The following is a 20,244-nucleotide window of genomic DNA, read 5'->3' on the forward strand; positions in this document are numbered from 1 at the left end:
TCGGATAAGTTTTGACAACAATTGTAAATAACTTAACTGTTCTTAATATAATAACGTTTTAATAATTAATATGACATTTTAAATAGCTGATTGTGCGTTTTTTAAATAATTAACTAATCTAAATGAAAGCTTTCTATTGCAAATAAACAATTTATTGTCATTACTTTTCAAATATAATTCCAAGTTCGCGACTTCGACAAGTATATCGTTTCGTTATGCGATTTGTTCATGAATGGCAATTTTACCTAATTTTAATTAATAATTTGAAATTTGTATTACTGAGTAACAGGGTAGGATTTAAGTAGATCAACGATAAATAAACGTTGGGTTTTACTGCATTACGGCTGGCCTATGTAAAAGAAAAACAACTACCTTTTATGGCCTATAACCCTTTTTATCTTTCTCAAAACCCAAACCCTTTATTGCAATTCCTATAGTAACCCGATATTAATTTGCACATCTTACGAAACACGAAACCTTTGTTTTTGTGTATAAAATCCTTTGTCAAGGTAATTAAAGCAAATCTTTGAAGTATATGTCAGCCATGATGAAAAGGGGTCGGCGGGAAAATAGAAAAACAAAATGGCGGCGCGCATTTATCATTGCGATTGGTGACGTTTGAATATTTTATTTACTCACGTATTTTGCTTTTTAATTATAATTCATTCTGGACTCAGTAGTACAAAAATTAATGAATAAAAATTTTAAATGAAACCCTCATTAACAAACAAAGATTGCAAAACGCAAAAATGGGTATTTAATGTAGAATTGCAGTACTAATAGTAGAGCAGTGTTGGCCTAGTGGGTCGTAGGTTCGATCACCAGCTGTGCACCAATGGAAAACATTCTGTGGAAACGGGCTCGCCTTAGTCTCAAAAAGTCGACAGAAATCTGAGGCCCGGACCTAAAAAGGATGTAGCGCCACTGATTTATTTAAATAGTAACGAAAGACCATATTTTCTATGATTTATTTTTGTTTTCTATTGCTTTTTAGAAATCATTCTCTCGTTGAGCACGACGTGTTAAATTAACAGGATTTGTTAACCGATTTTGATTCGTATTCTATTTGGGTGTTGGTTACCTTTATCAGCTTTCGGGGCTGACATATGGGCAGCATCGTATTGGAAATTGGTAGCTGACCGTAATGAAATGGGCTAACATTGTTTAAATGAAAACTTTAACTTTACGGATGGGCCACGATATAGTGGATTTAGATACCATTTTGTCAACTAAAACTTAATTTTGTTTGACCAACAATTTTGTCTAAAAAATTAATGTGAATTTATAGAATAAAGAAAATAAATACATATATGTGTTATACGCAAAAGACTTTCGTTTTTTTATTAGTAAATTTATAATATCACTTAACATCAGGTGAGCCTCCTGCCCGTTTGCCCCGTTCTGTAAAAAAAATTGTTTTGTTTAATATCTGGCCTCTTCATGTATGTCATGTTTGCCTATAAGTGCTTGTCACATTAAAAATAGTATTTTGTGGTACCGAGCGTTGGCAAACTTTAATCAATAAAAAAACCTAAGTTTTTAACGTAAGTATTTTGCGTATATATTTATTTTCTTTATTCTATAAATTCAAAGCTAAACAATGAAAAGATTCCTATCTTAGGGATTACAGAAGCGTCGACACTTCACATCTGTCCGTCAAAAAACAAACGAATATAAACAAAAGCGTATAAACATAACACTTTTTTGTGCTATTTATTGTTGAAAATGCCACCTTGATGTATTTTTATAACTTGAGCTGTTTACTTCTTTATTATAGCCCAACCTTTTGGGTTCGAGTTCCGGGAATCTGTTTTAGTTTAAAAATGAAAACCGCACTTTGTTTTCAAGAAAATCTAAATCTTTTCCTTACCATCGCTGTGGTACAGGCTCCACAGCATAAGCCAGGGCCAGGTACAACCACAACACACATTACACACTTAAACTGTACCTATTATTTTTTCTCTCTTTCTTTTATTGACTATTATTATTATATTGTAACAAATGTTGTGTCTATGTCTAATAGATCGAAACGGTATCTTAATTCTTAGCGCAATCACTACCATTAAAATATGTAACAAGAAAGAATAATGTAGGCACCACAAGTACAGTAACCCACTAACGTGTTTTCGTATAATGCGATTTCCGTCCTCCATATATATATTATATTTTCTCCGTATAATTCGGAGATTTCTCAAGTTATATTTCTGTAGTATCCATTCATAATGATTTATATAGTCCTTATTTAGTTTTAATTGTGTAATTATAAAATTAAACTACTTAAATAACTTTATTAGCTTCGTGTTAATCGGCTTACGATAATACTCCTACAACGCGATTACCTATAACTCGGTCCGGCTCTACCGCGTTATAGGGGAGATTATTGCATATCGCACATATATTAGCACTATTATATTCAATTATTGAATTATTAAATATTGGAATTTGGATGATAAGATGGAACACTGATAAAATTTATTTTTCAATTCAGTGTCAAATTCTAATTCGGTTCATTCGAAATGTTTCTTCTCTCGGGAGTAGAAAATAGTTTCCTGCTAGAATCTTTATTCGTGATAACGGCAGAGCTACGGAGTTTTGTCTGTGAAAACCGCATTCGAACAGACATCAGCAGGCGACTCAATTTATTTTAAGGAGTCAAACTTGCTCGCACTTACATTTAAATACGTATCGTTTCCACCGACACCTGCAATACTAGACTTGCAAGTACGTTGTCGGCTTTTAAGTTTAACCGTGATTCTTTTGAAGACTTAATTTAGGAATGCGGAAGCACCAATCCGGTACCTAAACGTGTTTAAAGTAAATAAGCTAAAGCCAGCAAATACTTACAAATCTAAGCTCCGAATATGATTTTGTCCCATTCGAGGTTGAGACCCTTGGTCCGTGGGGTCCTAGCGCTATAAGGCTTTTTAGGGAAATATCAAAAACGTTAGTCGACATCACTGGAAACCGAAGAGCTGGCAGCTACCTCGCACAAAGAATTAGTCTAGCTATTCAAAGGGGGAACGCTGCCAGTATCTTCGGAACCTTGCCTAAAGGGACTTCTATTAATAATATATTTTAGTTATTACATTTTAAGGTTAGTTATTATATTAGAATTATTTATAAAATATAATGTATTTGTCAAATGACATTGTGATATGACATTTTTGGGAAATGACAATATTAAAGTACATGATACGTTTTAAAAAAATGACGACACGTACTTTTGCAGTGGACATTTATCAGGACAAAAGTGTGTCATTGTGTGTCTGAATTAAAAAGGTATTGTGGTCCAATCTACGTCTATTAGCCTCCCCGCATCATTGCGCAACGCTTTATTAAAAAGTAAACTTGGCTTATTGGCTGTAATTGAAAGAAACATATTATACCATGTCTTGAATATTTCAAATATAATAGAAAGAAAATTCTAATAAAAACAATTTGGTAAGGTTCAATTAAATATTTCCACAGGTTTTGCAAAAATTATACTTTTTCTTCACTATCGCCTTCATGATACTGAGTGTAATTGGAGGCAAACAGGCAGGGTACATAAAAAAAGAGCGTAACATTTATAAACAGGCCGGCAACGCTATTGCGAGCCCACTAGCAATATGCTTTATTTGTTTCATATATGTTGGTTGATGATTTGCTTTTTAAAAGAGTACCGAGAGTTTTTTGCACCGGCTTTTCTCTGTCTTCTTTGGCGATGAGTAGGGGTGCCTACAGGTTAAAATTAATTGACATGGAATAAGTGATACCAGTGATCTTATTTTCCATAATAATTATGGTTTTATTTTAATATCAGCTACAATGGACGACAGTATACCTAAACATTAGGTACCTGCCCATTTGCCTGTTGTATATAAAAAGCATAGAATGCTTGTAGACGCTTAAAACTAGAACAAAGTTGACAATTAATTCTCTAAAGTTTTATCCATATTCATGCAAAAGGGTTCAGCGGTCTTAGGGTCAAAGGTTGCATAAATAACAAAGCTATTAAGAAACTCTTTTAGTAATTAATCTGTAACTGTAATAATTTAAGTTTTATATTTGTTTTTCTTTTAAAATAAAAAAAATAATTTTAATACTAAGAGTTTGATTTCAATTTCTATTTTACCCGGCTTTTTGTATTTTACAGTAGAAGTAATTAACATAGTACCCAAATGATAGATGTTGCATATTCGTTTTGTGAAAAAGTATTTTTGACGGGCAAAAAGCAATAGTAATAATTTTAATACATTTTCATAATTAAAGTTAAAAATGTTTATTTTAATAGAGTCTAGAGTGGACACCCAAACGCGGGCCGTATGACCTGATTTTTAAGCGCTGCTAACACAAAAAAATCTTAACGTTCAACAGGAGTGGAATAGTGCTGTTCGAAGACCTCTTTAAATATCGATAAATGATTTTATTTAAAAAACTGCCACTGCCAAAACAAACTTTTTAAATTTGCTATTTATTTATGTTTTATTAAGTATTATTATTAATATGTAAGTAGGTTAAGAATATTGTAAATACTATATTTGAGTGCTGGAAATAAATACCATGTTAATAAAATATAACACTATGAACTAATTTTATTTTATTTTAGATACTATACATTCGTAAAAATAAAAACCTTTGTTCGCGACAAATGTTTGTTGATAAATAGTTAAACATAATTCGTAATTTAGAAATGGAAAAGAACTTCCAAATCCTATTTAGTATTTAATAATAAAAAGTTGCATGTGATATGGGGCACGGCACAAAGATTGGGAAACACTGGCCCAAGGTAAATCCTAAATATTGCTACGTTATAAATTCATCCACAATTTCCAAGCAATTAATTAAATTAATATTCACATCCAAACCGGTTTCTTTTATTGAATACATCGCAATTAAAATAATTATACGTAAAAAATTAAGCCACATTAGGCGTATAGGCTATAACCATTATTTATGAATACTCCGATACATCGATAACATTTAGGGCCAATATACACGTTCTACTTAAGCAATATAATGATTTTATTGGCAGGTCACTTAAGGCTTAGAATTGACTCATAATATTTATTTACATTGTTTGTTGCATTACTTAATAAAGTACCTACACTTAAAATAATTACATATATGAAAAGGAGGGCAACTGGCGGCCATTTAATTTTGTCAATTTTAATGATAAACTCAACATCTTTTATTAAGGAACCGCTTAACATAGTGGTCTGTTTTACACTATATCTTAGGAAACTTTTTTAACTGATATTGACTGGTTATATTATATTATATAGCCTATAAGTCGCTAGTCAATATAACCCTAAGCAGTTCAAATATGGTAGAACATATAAATTGTGAGTCACGTCCTATCTTTTGAAATGTCTAGATTTATATCTAGCTTTATTAGCGATTAAGATAAACTATAGCCACTTTGTCTGTGACCGCCTGTGTAGCTCAAGAATGCAAGGTATGGATTTAAAGTTCCATTCCTTGGAACAAGACCAGAATTAGGCCTATAATGGCCAACCAATGTTAGGAGCTGAATAACCTATGGATTTGTGCTGAAAACCTTTAGAAACAGTCTTATCTAAGAACTAAACTCTTTTTATTTCTCACAAAAACTTACAATGTGTACAAAATGAAGCAACAGATATTTATAATATATCAGGCCACGTCAGATCGCTAAAAGGTCTTAAAACTTAAACCAGATGACCAGTACTACCGACCAACTATTGTCGAACAAACCGAGGGTCTTTTTTAAAGAATAGGGGGCAAACGCCTAAGACATGGACACCCATTTTTAGTGGGTGCGTGGCAAGCCTTTGAGTGAGGAGTATACTCTTACTATTGATGAGATTACATTACATTACATTGACTGTGGAAGACTTCCTGCCTTCAATCTGGGGCTTGTACGTTGTTGAGACAATTTAATTACTGAATTATAATAATACAAAGTCTTAGACCAGATTACATCGATATAATCCATCGACGTGTCACGACTCTAACAATTCACCTGTATAATTTGAAGGGCACTCGACAACTCCCGACCCCTTTACCTGTCTCTTTCTTTTGTACGAGGCGTTTAGCTTCAAGTGAATCCTTGCACGTTAAATGAAGAAAATACTAACTCATGTTTCATACTCCTCATGTCTTTTTGTTGCATTTTGTTGAACTTCTAAAGCTCGCTCAGAACAACGGACTTAAATTATACAAATTATACATACACGATCAGGTCAGTCGCCTTAAAACCGCCATGTAATACAGTGCTTACAATAAAGATAGATAATGCCTATTTCGGTTTTCATTGGTGTACCTAAAATAGTAAATGCAAGATTCGCAAGCGAGACTACGCGAACTTCGGCTCTCATATGTCAAAGTCTGGTACTTTTTTGATATACAGCAGTCTGCTGCTTCGAAAACCGAGAACTATTTCGACGTTTTTGTATTGTTCGTTCGCTTCAGCCTGTTGGCGTCCACTGCCGAACATAGATAACATGTGCGTTGAAAAGTTCGTAGGCTGACATCGATGCCGCTACTAGTATTAAAGTAATTTTTCATGAATTGGGCTTCGAATTGCCACAGTATTGATGAAGTGGAAATAATATAAGGACATAGCTAACTAAAGGTTAACGATTATCTAGTTGAAAAAGGGTCTGGGACTAGTGCTAGGCAGGCTACTTCTAATTAATTTGCGATATTTGTTTTAAAATAAGTGTTGTTTGATGATTTGCTATTTAAGAAGAGTACCGAGAGTTTTTTACGCCAGCTTTTTCTCTCGGCGTACACCCTCTGTCTTTGCCGATGAGTAGCGATGCCCATTCAAGTTTCATAACGTGGAGTAAGAGATACCTGTCACTTATATTACAAAATAAACATATTTTATTTTTTTGTTTATTTTTATTTTATTCATAAATTTTACTCTGTAGAAGAATAATATATGTAATCGCCGAAACTGCCTTAAGTTTTTTTTAAGCTAAAGACATATGATACCGAAAAAACGCTCTTGAAGGAATATTGAATCAAGTAAGTAAAATTCAATATATTTTTTTCTATGTTAGCCTTCGAACTTTTCAGTCCACCGAACAAGACTCTCCTAAATTTAGTACGTTTTTGTATGAAAATTTGTATCGAGTATAAGACCAGGAATTACTGGTGCATCAATGATAAGATATGTCATATCATACAGTCTATACTCTATATATCATCATATTGATGATATATACAGCCTTAAGTTTGACTCCCGTATATCTTCGTCTTGACCGCAATAAATATTTAATGACCTATAATTATTGTTCTACTGTCAGAAACAATTTAATAAAACCCCTTCACTGCATATGTTATTAATTTTTATAAATGAAACTTTCTTTAACATATTGATACAGTAAATTAAGTATTTAATGTGGTTCAGTGAAAGTTAAAGGTTACTGGAACATAACCGTATCATTTCATCACATTTAAAAGCTTAGTACTTACCTACTTTATATTTCTTAAAAGTTCCGAGTATTCAAACTGTCCCGATACTCTATACATTTCAAAGATTGATTTTATACAGATTCATAGATTTCAAACCCAATTTTAGTTTAGTTTCAATATATATGCAATATTGGCGTATCAAGTATTAAATTTACATCGTAGGCTTGCTATCAAGTACACTGCGTTAGATTATACATATATGCTAGACACAAAAACAATAGACTTAACCTATCGTGCGGCCATATTGTGAATTAAAAAATATTACTTAGGGTCCTTCAAGTAAATAACGTACCAGCAACCGGCAACGCACTAGAGCCCTTTAGCATTGTGAGTGTCCATGGGCGGAGGTATCTTTACATCATATGAGCCTCCTGCCCGTTTGCTTCATTACATTAAAAAAATCAGTATCTTTGAGCCTTCTGTATCATCCACGCTAATAACCGGAAGCATCACTACGCACACAGTTTACCAATCAAGCCAATGACTAGTATTAGACAAGGTAGTAAAAAATAAAATTGACAGAAATCTGTGGTTATTAGACCAGAGACAATAAATCCGGTGCGTGTAGCAAATGACATATAAAATTGTTTATGGCTTACTTTTTATAGCGTGGTTTATGTGCACAGTTAATACATACTTATTATATTTATGTACTGGGTTATTCCTACATTGTTCTTTATTTAGGTTTTATTAATTAATTGTTTATAAATTATTTTCAACGCACAAATATACAGTATTGACAATATTCTTAGCCTTCATTGTAATAATAATTCAGGATGAAAGCACCAACTCTCTATTATTAATGACATATTTATATATCTCCAAGTAAAATCATTTTTCAAAGGTCTTAATTTAGGCGTACCAGTATTTGACAAAACATACTTAACGATTCAATTAATATCTGTGGTTATACTAATAGAGCATTTATTTGACAATAAATTATGCAATTATTTTTTTAAATAATTGTTTTATTTTATTATAAAATATGTGCGGTGCACGATATTCTGAAATAGCATTAGACACACAATACTATTTCTTACTTTACTTGCTAATTGCTTTATAACCAATTAGATGTTTTTCTTGAGCGCACATATTAAGTCCATAGGTGCACAGCCGGGGATCGAACATACGACTTCAGAGATGAGAGTTGCAAGCTAAAGCCAGTAGGCAACACTTTTCTCAATAAACAATCCAGCCTACGAATTATGGTATGAATAAATATCGGTTTAGGAAAAACTTATTGATTCTAACAATTAACAGAACTATTTATTGATTTGAATAATGACAAAATAAAATAACATTTTTTTGTATTATACTAAAGAGCACTATTGTTTGCTCATACATTGACTGTATTTAAATAGCTACAAGTGTAACATAACAACCCTCTACCGTTGGTTAAAATATGAAAGCATAGCAAATAAAATCCTTACCCTACACTAGCTTTATACCCATAGTTTGGCGAAAATAAACTTTTTATGATTCATATAATTTTAATGTTGTTTATTTTTACACTTCTTAAAGATATGAAGTTACACATATAACTATAGTAAGTATATAATAAAATAAAATGGCGATACAACCTTTTAAATCTGCGCCTCAGATTTCTGTAGGTATCTGTTTTTTTTAGGCAAGTAGGTCACATAGGTCGTCGACTTTTCAGATAGAGATCCTCATGATAGAGATCCCTTCTCCGTACGAGGATAAAATTCGCACATAGACAGAAAGTCCAATGCACAGCCGAGACACGAACTTACGATCTGAATTAGCACACTGAAACCATTAGGACAAAATGTGCTAGGCGCGTCTGAGTAAATAAACTTAGAATTGAATTTTTCATTAAAGTATAAAAAATTATACATTCAAATATAAAAAATTACGTAGAGATAGTGTAGGTTCCTAATATTTAATCAGTGAATAAATAAAGAAAATGTCTGATATCGTTTGCTTATTTTAATTATAAATTGAATCAAACAGTGCTTGAAATTAAAATGTAGTCTTCAAAACTTAATCTAATCTGTGGTCATAGGTCAGACAATGATAATTACATTTTTGCTTAGAATGTCTTATTAATCGAGTGTTTCATATTTTAATAGTGGCTTCAAGATTTCTTAATAATTTAATTGCTTGTCGTGTATAGTAATGGAGTTGCATTTATCCTATCTGACCTATGGCCACAGATATATTATAATAGTTCAGATTAAAATATTTGAATAGAACCTTAGAGGTTGGGTATTCAAATTCCGGCTGTGACATTTCAATCTATAGATTGCATAGCATATATGCTATTTACGGTTTTTAATATAACAGCCGATGGACACTGACATCCCGGAAGGGTTGCAAGTGCATTTTGGCCCTTTTCTGAATTGGCACGCTCGTTTCTTGAAGAACCCTATGTCGAATTGATATGTAGTAGTGGGCAGCTGGTTTCACTTACTAGTGGTGCGCGGTAAAAAGTGCCTTCAGAAACGTTACCATGGTATTTTGTATTGTCATCCGATGATGAAATGATGATGAACTCTTGCTCGTAGAAAGCGTTCAAGGAATCACTAACAGAAATCTGACTGAACGTAAATGTTTTTTTTAGTTTTAATGAAACAGGGCAAACGGGCAAGAGGCTCATATTATGTTATGATACTGCCGCCCATAGACACTCACATTGCTAGCGGGCTCTCTGGTGCGTTATCGGCTTATTCTGTACCGTAATATTAGGCATCCGGAGATCTCACTCACCGCACGGAAGGCGAGTTCAATTAGATAAACTTATTACACTTCACGCCGGTACTGACGCGGTCGTTTGTCCATATGAAGCCTAGAAGCAACAGCATGGCCACAAATAACCTGACAAATGATCGGATCGTTACCTCCCGACGCCGCCAAAACTCAAATTTCTAAGTTAAATTAAAACAATTTATTAGAATTTAATAATGGGGCATTGAATCTTTTGTTTGGACTAAATTTCATCAAATTTCTAAACCTTTATCATATTTTAGTTTTAGTTTAATATCCCGTGTCCAGAGATGAAAGCATTTCACTTGAAGGTCAGCCTCTGGCTATTTGTATGCAAAGGTATATCTCATGTTTAGGTTATAAAAGGTTTAACTGAAAAGCTTTGATTTAATATTAAAACATCTTTGTGAGAACTTAGTACGTGAAATATTTGTAGACTAAAAAGTTGCTTTTGCCATTTTTGTTTAAGATAATATTTAACTTATTTAAAAATATAACCGTCTTATACATAATTTAATATAATAAAAATTTAGTTTTTAAGCTATTGCATAGATTTATCGCGGGCTTTAAGTGCGGCGATCGAATCAAGAAATTCCGTAACGAAAATAAAAACCTAACACACGATGACGATATAGGTGCGGCCAATAAAAAAAATATCGTTTTCAGTAAGTATGTGAGATATGGCATTTTATTACATTAAAACTCGATTCCAGTAATTATTCTGATGGCACAGACACCCAAAAAGCTTCTAAACAATCCAAATTTAACACAAATTTCAGAGTTTTTTTCGCCATAGAAGTAAAAGCCCACGCGTTAAACGATTCAACAATTTTCAACACCTCCATTATTAAGGTACATACAACTTGGGAGATCCAGGGTTCGATGCCCGGCTAATTATTATTGTAAAAGTAAAGATATTTAATCGCTAAAACCTACAATTTAACCCACCAGTAACCAACCCATGTTAAATAAGTTTTGTCAACTGTCCCGCGCAAGCTTAAAATGGGTCACATACTTCACGTCCCACCTTCACGGTTGAATCGTACTTACCACTAATACGTTCCCATAAATAACAGTTATGCGTTGGTTTTTGAAATCTTTTGTGATATAATAAGTCAGCAAATTTTTATTTCTTTACACTTTGTTAAACCAATTAAATTTGAAGTATATCCGAACTAATTCGACTTAGGGTCCAGAAAAGAGCGTACCAATTCTTAAAAGGCCGGCAACGCACTCGCGAGCCCTCTGGCATTGAAAGTGTCCATGGACGGCGGTATCACATCAGATGAGCCTCCTGCTCGTTTGCCCCCTGTTCTATAAAATAATAATAAATAAATAAAATAATAAACATACATACATGTAAATTTTATTTGTTCTTATAAGTTATTGGGCAACAGGCGATCTTATCCCTAACAAGCTATTTTTCCCAGGCAACCCTTGTTTAAAAAAATAAACACCTGCTGAGGGTAAAGAAATAATAATAATTTAACAACCCGAAAAAAATTGATTTACTGGGAGTCGAATACAAGATATAAGCTTTAAGTCAAACTTACTAAACTCATACTAAAAGTTACAAATACTTAGCGCATATAAGCGTCAACGTACGTTTTTATTTCACTAGATTAAAACCTTACACTACAAGATAAGCCACACCTTAAACTCATTTTATCAGAAACGCTAATTAAACATCGATATACAAAGATATCGATAGAGAAGTTTGTTTTTAAAAATATTTTATTGCAACAACATTTAGGGTCTGTTTCACAATGTCCGGATAAGTTCCAAATAAGCTATTTATTACTTATTGGTAGGATAAACAGTATTTTTGCGTTTCACGAATGTCAGATAGCGCTATGTGTCATGAAATGCCTTACATGTGTGTCTTAAAAGTGTCTTACATGGAACTTTTATCTTTCGAGTAATAATTTATGTGTTGCATAGCTATTTGGCACTTTATCCATACATTGTGAAACAGGCCCTTATTCTTACGAAAAGTATATTCGAAAATCGAAACGTAATGTCGCTTATTTCTGATTGGTCTAGAGATGGTCCAACCTCTAATAAGCGATATTACTGGGAAAGTTTATTGCCATTTCTTATCTTCGTTCTACGGCCTTGATTTGAGACCTGGCAGTAAATGTAAAATTAGAAGCATTCAATGTTTACTTCTTTTTTGATGTTTATAAGTGTACATTATGTTATCTAGATGAATAAATGATTTTTGAATTTGTATTGACTTCTTGTACAGTAGTAATTCGTTAACCTTGGTCGTATCTTAAATCAATTATCCCCATTGAAACCCCAGAATCAAAAACATTACCAACGCTTTAAGAAACGATGACATGAAACAATGTAGGTACTTTTTTGGAGTTTGACTACCGGATAGGTCCTTAAAAATTGCTTCAAAAATGCAGAAAACAAGCAAACATCAATCATCTTTCTTTCATCCACGAAGTACCATTGTATTCATATATCATTCGCATTATAAGGATATGCAAGAAAAATTCCTTCTTCAAATCACACACATACTCAAAACAATGCAATAATCTTGCCAATAACAACCGTCGGTTTCCCACAATTTAGTTTGAATATATTCCAAATAACCCCACTTAACTGATAGTAATTAGTTGTAGGGTTCATATAATACACTAATTGGCTGTAACGACTTAATTTCACCTTTGTTTAAACTACTTCAGAAAATAACTACATACATGGATATCGATATTGTCTGGCCTGGCATGGTTATAAACTATGACTAAATGAGTAAATTTAAGTTCAACAAATATGTAATGTATCTACAGCATATGTATTTAAATAAATGCTACAAAAAATAAAAAATAAACTATTTAAGATAGGCAGTTAACAATATTTTTTTTAATTGATCAGCCCATCAGATCGATTTATGAAAATTAACTACGAAACATCCTGTACCTTTGTGAAGAACAGTATGTATTTAAAATGCGAATTACTTGAAGCATAAAATAAATCAAATTCAAATGAAAACGCGCTTCCCTCGGTCGGCAGTCACAAAGAAACAAATCAACGTTTACATCAGTTTAAAGGTTGCGATTAAAAATTTCGTATTGATTTCGCTTCGACTCATTGGGTAGCTCAGGTAAAGTGTGTTTCCATTGTTGTAGACCTCACGACACTCGACAAATGCCACGTTAGAAATGCGTTTTAAAACCATAGGAATCAGATCTATAAAACTCGTTACATTTAAAGAAACTTGCCTGTATCTACGAGAGATCCAACACGGCTGTTGATGACTGCATGTTGCATCACGATTTATTTAAAAAAAATTAACGCCATTGTTTCAAACTATCACCAGAATTTTTAGATCACTTTTCACGCTTTCAAGCGCTTTTCGCCTTTGTAGGTTGTGTATTCAAACCAAAAGTTTAGCTCTTATTATTATGATAATTAATTGTATATTGTTGGTTGTGGGTTTTTTATAACTAATAAATCTGAATGCATCACATTTACGGCTTCACGATTTATTGTTAGACAAGACCCTACCTGGTGAGATTCACTATCAAACCTTATCGATGCAAAGCCTTCCGTTTGGCTAATGTTTCAGACCAAAGGAAACTGAAAAAGCTGTCTACTTTGTACTTCAGACCAATTAGGATCATTAAAAAGCGTCTTAATAATAATTAGGTCGTTTTAATTTGCTTTCTCGTGCTATTAAGACCAATTAATACTCCTTATCTTCGCACCGTTTTAGTAGCTTATTGATCTGAGCTTAATTAAATAATGCCGTCTTAAAACGGGCGAGCGTAATTTCTTTTAAAATCTGTACATAAGATATAGAAGATTCACCACTACTGTGATGTTTCTTCTTTTTTATACCGCTAAGAAACATGTTTAAAGTACATATATATGTATAACATGTATTTAATTTTCTCTTTTTGACATAATCGGTATATACTCATACATAACTCTGAGCGGTCTTATTATAAGAGACATCGCTATATCTTCTTCTTCTTTTCAATACTTAATGTCGTGCCTGTCTTGAAAAGCTCTAACCAATACGTCGACTTGCATTCACACCACTCCATACTCAGCTTGTCTCACAGCATGTTGAGAACCATATTTGTCTTTATTTGATCAGACCAACGAGTAGGCGTTGACCCCAAATTCTCCTGCCAACTTACCCATCACTATGAGCGGCATCGGACATCGGCTCGGACATCGTAACCATGGTAACAATCATCTTAATTCTATATTTATAAGGACGGAAATATATGAATTAATGTGAATTCAGTATTTACATGATGATTTAAAGGCAATCTGTAAATAATTGTATGCTTTGGCAAAAAACACTCCATCATACCTTTGCCCGTACAATGGAAACACGGCAGACGTATTTATGAAATAACAAAACATTTCTGCCGCTCATCGTTACCTTTCTTTACCTGCACTGATTTATCCTTCTGCCTTCGAGTTTTTTTAATTTGGCTTTTGTATTGCGTTTGCGTATTCTTTGATATCATTTTAAATAGTTTAAATATTTTATGTATATGGTACTTACTTATGTAAAATTTCAAGAATTTAGTAACTAAGTAAGTTTTTTATAAGCGATAAATTTTATATATATTTATCATTGCGGTGAACCTACCATCGTTTTATTTTACATACTCAACAGAAGTATTAAATATTAATTAAGAATTCTTTTAAGAATCGGTACGCTCTTTTCCTTCAAGAAAAGCTCGTACCAATCAACTAACAATTATTTCCAACACTGTGTGTTATTTTATACATTTTTTACAATATTTTTAATAAAATATTAAAAGAAAAAAGAATTTCCTCGTATCCTAGTTATCATAGTTCCTGTATCGCGATACTTATTCGATGAACAGGATAGCAACAGCTATTGGTCACCATTACTATCCCATGAACCCTCGGCCCAGGAGACTACTACAAACGGCATAAAATGAAAGAGATCCTATATTTCAGCCAAAAATGTTTATTTAGTTTATATAAACTAGTGTCAACTAATAAGAAAACAAACTAGATCGATTTAAAAAAACATATTTTTAGCTAAGTAAATAAGTACTTAATAAAATCAGTGAGAACGTACCAAATCATTTGCCAATTGACATGAATTGCCATTTTTTTGAGTTTACAAAAGCAACTTACCTTGCCGTATAGAATTTCTCATTAGTACTAACCAAATACAATGAGATAAACTCAACCCAATCGGAGAATTTAATTAAACAAAACATTTTCACAGTTAACTGAGTAAAAATTAAACGATTCCCTGAATCTACGGATTAATCGGGATTAAAAATAAAACTTCCACGAACATCACCTGGTACGTTCCATTAGACGCATATTGCTAGAACGCATTAGCGCATCGAGTTTCTGCAGTTCGAATTTCTGTTCGCGCCTACTTTCTTTTTATTCTACACTGCCAGTCCTCAAAGGAGTTTTATAATTTACTATGTATGCCTCCTTTTAGTTTAAAGCCTTGGTTTCTACGTGTCATATATACATTTTCAAATATGTATACAGTATTTATAAATACACACTTATTGGAATTGTATTATATAAATATTGTTAAGATGTATTTTTTATTACAAATATCTAAAGCAATATTGTATCAGGCATGTTAATATCTCTGATATCGTATTTTAAAGAAACTAAATATAAACTATAGAACGTATACAAAAGATAGTCCATAATGTTTCCTTTGTATCATTCATTTTGTAGCTGATATATTATTTAATTAAAATTTCTAAATTATTGTATAACTTACAACTAAGTATAGACTTATTTGTGTTATACAAGGCATCGAAGTCAGAACTTCCGGAGTAAAAACACTTCATATACCAGTGCAATGGCTATTTGACAAAGTTCGTATCTTAGTTGTGCGTCATTGAACTTATTTTCGAGTAAGTTACATTTGTAAACATTCATAATCTAAACATCTTTCACACGCCCACCATATTTTTATCAGAGGAATCAAGAACAATAACTACTCTCTTATCTATTTAGGTTTCTTTTGTCTTTTCAAAGAACAATTATGTTCACATACATTTTAATGGGTTATTTTGATTCATACAAAAGAAATTTGTTTCAATCTTACTACATTAGGCTCTGTGCGATTAATATTGTATATTTGCGTCTATTGTTAATCTATTTATAACCAGAGGTAAGTGCGTATGTAGAAGTAATATCCCTTTTAACCGCGACTCAAATATATAATCTTAGGGATCTTTCAAATACTAGAACACTGTTATTATACAAATTTATACGTCATTTATAAACGTAACTAGAAGAATTGCACTAATAAAATATATTGGTACTATTACTAATAGAAATGTTTACAATAATGAAAAATGTAAGCATTACTATAATCATTGAAACACACACAAATGGCTAGAAGGTTGGTATACTTCAGTAGACTAAAGTTTGGAAATACAGAAGGACAAAAATTCCCTGTGATTCAGGGGACAAGACATAAAACTAAATGAAGAGGCATGCACGCAAAGCCCCAGTGTATAAGTATAATTCCACATACAAACTTTACACTTAATTAAACCGCTGACCAAGTAAGATTAAAAATAGAAACCCTTATTTAAATCTAGGTCTCCAGCCTCCATATAAAGACTTAACATGACTAGGCGTTAGACTAGTTTTTACCCTTCTAGGTCGCCGAGATTATTAACCGGTAAGTTGCTTTTTATAAATACGTCCGTAGTTCACCGAAACACCTAGAATTGTGAAGATTGTTTTATTATTACTTTGATTTGTCGGGAATTGCGATGGCGACATTATTGTGTCAGGATGTATTTTTAAGTGTAAGTTTCGCTTATACCATTATACTCTCAAAGAATTAATAAAACTCATATTTAACATACTGTATAGTATGTATTAAAAAATATTAACTATACTACTTATAATTGATATAAAAATTAAATAATATATATTTAATTTTGACATCACCAGTTGGAGGATGACGTTCCGTTGAGAATTGTAGAGTAAGTTTATTGAATTTGTTTGCTAATATAGCCTTTTTATAAATTTTCTCTATCTATTATAAATCGAAATTTCTCTATGACTTACAAAGATATTAATTAAGTAATTTATAACTATGGCTTTTATGTCATCACTATATCATACATAATTTATATAATTGATACTGAATATCCTTTTCTTTCTTTAATTCATTAAGAATTAACTGGGTCTATCTCTGTTACATATAGGTATTTTAATAAACCTTATTAAAAAATATTTATCATACCAGGTAACATAATCTTATTCAGACTATGACACAGCTGTGAGTGTATAAAGTAAACAATGAAATCACTGAACACACTGCTAGTATATATAGTAGCTATCACAGTATTATTCATTATAGTATCAAGTAACGCTATTAGTAACACTAGATTTAGAATAACATCTTCCATGTTTGGGTTAGGACTTTCTTTAGAGTATTAAGGCGGGCCAAGTTTAATCAATGATTCAGATATTAAAGTATTAAAAATAAAGGCTTTACTGCAGTATACTAAAATAATCTTTTATGCAATTTTTTTTATCTTAATAAAAAAACATCAAGATTAAATTAAAAAAAATATATTGATTAAAGAAGTTTTATTTTAATATATTTGCATAATTGTTAGTTATTAATATGAATTAATAAATTTTTGCAAATAGTTAATAATTTTAATAAGTATGACAAACTATAATTGGTTGCTTATTGCACTACATGTTTTTCCTTCAAATTATTTGTGGATTTCGATTTTAAATATCTGGCTATTGTTGTTTAGTTGGATTATCAGTAAAAGTCTGTAACTTTGAACTTTATATATATATAAATATAAAGATTTGCTACATTCCCTTTATAAATATATATAATTTCCAGTAAAACAAAATTTAACATCAGAATAAGCTAAGCAAGTGCAAAGTTAACTGTGTAACTGGATTCTTAGTTAAATGTAAACCTGTTCCACTGGCTTTAGAACTGTGGAGCTAGACACTATTTTAGCTATACAAGATATTTCTGAAGTTCGGCATGGGACAGACATAATGATAATATGTATACAATCAATTGCAATATTAACAGCAGACAACATAAACATATTTTATTACAAAAGCAACACAGTTGAGCAATGGATCTCAGTTTTCTTAAAGATTATAAATTGTGTTTAGTACAAATATTAAATATTTAAGATTGCTAAGAGGCATATAATAAGTTGGTATTCTACTCATATGATAGAAATGGGGTAAAAGAAAAAAAGATTTATTAAATATCTTTGTTTTAAGCTTCATTTTTATACAGTTTTACTGTTGTTTTAGTAAATTTACAAAATATATTTTTTCTATATATTTGCCTATATATCATGTGGTGAAACACAACACACAATCCTACATATATATATATATATATATATATGTATGTATATATACTTAATTTTAATTACTTCTGGCGGCTATCAGTGATTACTGAAATGATTACTATTTCGAAGAAACAATCTCAAGTAAGTATGTAAGTACTAAGTAATATACATAATGTAAAATAATTGTATTAAATAAAACAATACTATAACACTGAAGAGTGTACTCCACAAAGTGTGCTGGTAAAGGTAGAAAAACCTTCTATGGAGCTACTTATGTATCCCCACAAGCACATCTTCATAGCTTTTCATTTAAAGTGGCATTGTGTTGTGAATGTTACACAATTTAAAAGGATTCTGCACTTGTTCTAACTTATGGAATAAATAACATGTAATTATAACATCCAATGGTATAATAGATATGTAATTTAGAATTTTAGCAATATAGATAGCAAATTGCTTATTTGCACAAGCATTAATGTAAACATACCTTATCTGAAAAAAATGGGTAGGCTAATAATCATTATAAAGGTCAAGGAAAGTCAATTAATTAAAAGCAAAAAGTATTCATAGTAAAATAAGTGAATTTAATAGTCTCTAATGTCTGGTATTATAGCAAACACATTATCATAGTTTGAATGTCACAAAACAATGGTAGATTTCAGTTTACGATAAAACCATCACGCGATCATAAAAATTATCTATCTAAGCATTTTGAATAAATTATTCAGAACATAGACTATTCTATAATTCACTATCTACATTAAACCTTTTTTGGAATCATTATCATTAGCGATTGAAAACAAAAATTGAACGAAGGAGGATTGATAAGATTTGAGATACAATTTTAGATAATGCAGGTGAAATTATATTAGTAATGTTTACTAACCTTCGTGTATAAGTGAATCACAATAATTTATTACACATAGCACTAACACTGGCACTATCAAGAGCACAACAGCGGAAAAACTTAACCGGTATCGAACCGATTATACCATGGGGAAATTATGCATTTTTTTATTTACTCTATCGATTTTAACACGACCTAAATTTAACGAGATTTTAAACAGGTTCTACACAATATCACTTGGAGCACCTTAGTAATTTCATTAATAACACCTAATATCGATTCCCACAAACGACAATTCAAACAAGCGCGATAAATTCAATATTAACTAATATACATTGCCTTGCACGGGTTCCTTTGATAAATTACAAAGAGTGAATAATTTTTTAACTAATTGCAAGCATTTATTTGTATGTTATGGTGATTTTCCGTATGATTTATCTTACAAAGGTTCTAAGCAAGAGGTTGGGTACACAACCACTACGGTTAATACTCGCGTTGACACTAAACGCGATATAGACTGTAGATGTCGCATTCACGTTTCGGCCATCATGGAAAATGGCGATGGACATGAAACGTCAAACGCAAGCTATAAAATTTAGACTTTAATATTATTATACGGAAAGTCTATATTACTGAAGCAGGCTCTTACATCAAAACCATTCGATCGTATTACGCGACTAATTCAAATCGCCGCCTAATACATAAGTGTTATTCGAGTGCCTGTGCACATTTGTTTACTCGTATTAAAATGTTTCTCTTCTACTTGGATGCGTTTCAGATTTTCAAACAAATAAATTTTATTACGCTTGCGCGATCACTGTTTTGTTTTGTGTAACAAACGCCCTAATCGCCCTAATGATTAGTTTTACCGTTCATTAAACA

General features: G+C 31.8%; 1 protein-coding gene across 1 annotated transcript in view; it reads right to left on the reverse strand.

The window, feature by feature from the left end:
* LOC110998199 overlaps positions 1–19,852 on the reverse strand; it is a 114,277-nt gene extending 94,425 nt beyond the window's left edge. The window contains exon 1 of the mRNA XM_022266710.2: positions 19,402–19,852. The gene's annotated coding sequence lies outside the window, so the exon portion shown is untranslated. The remainder of the gene's footprint in view (positions 1–19,401) is intronic.
* Positions 19,853–20,244: the final 392 nt, after the last annotated feature.

This window comes from Pieris rapae, chromosome 15, assembly GCF_905147795.1.
Source record: "Pieris rapae chromosome 15, ilPieRapa1.1, whole genome shotgun sequence".
Lineage (NCBI taxonomy): Eukaryota > Metazoa > Arthropoda > Insecta > Lepidoptera > Pieridae > Pieris > Pieris rapae.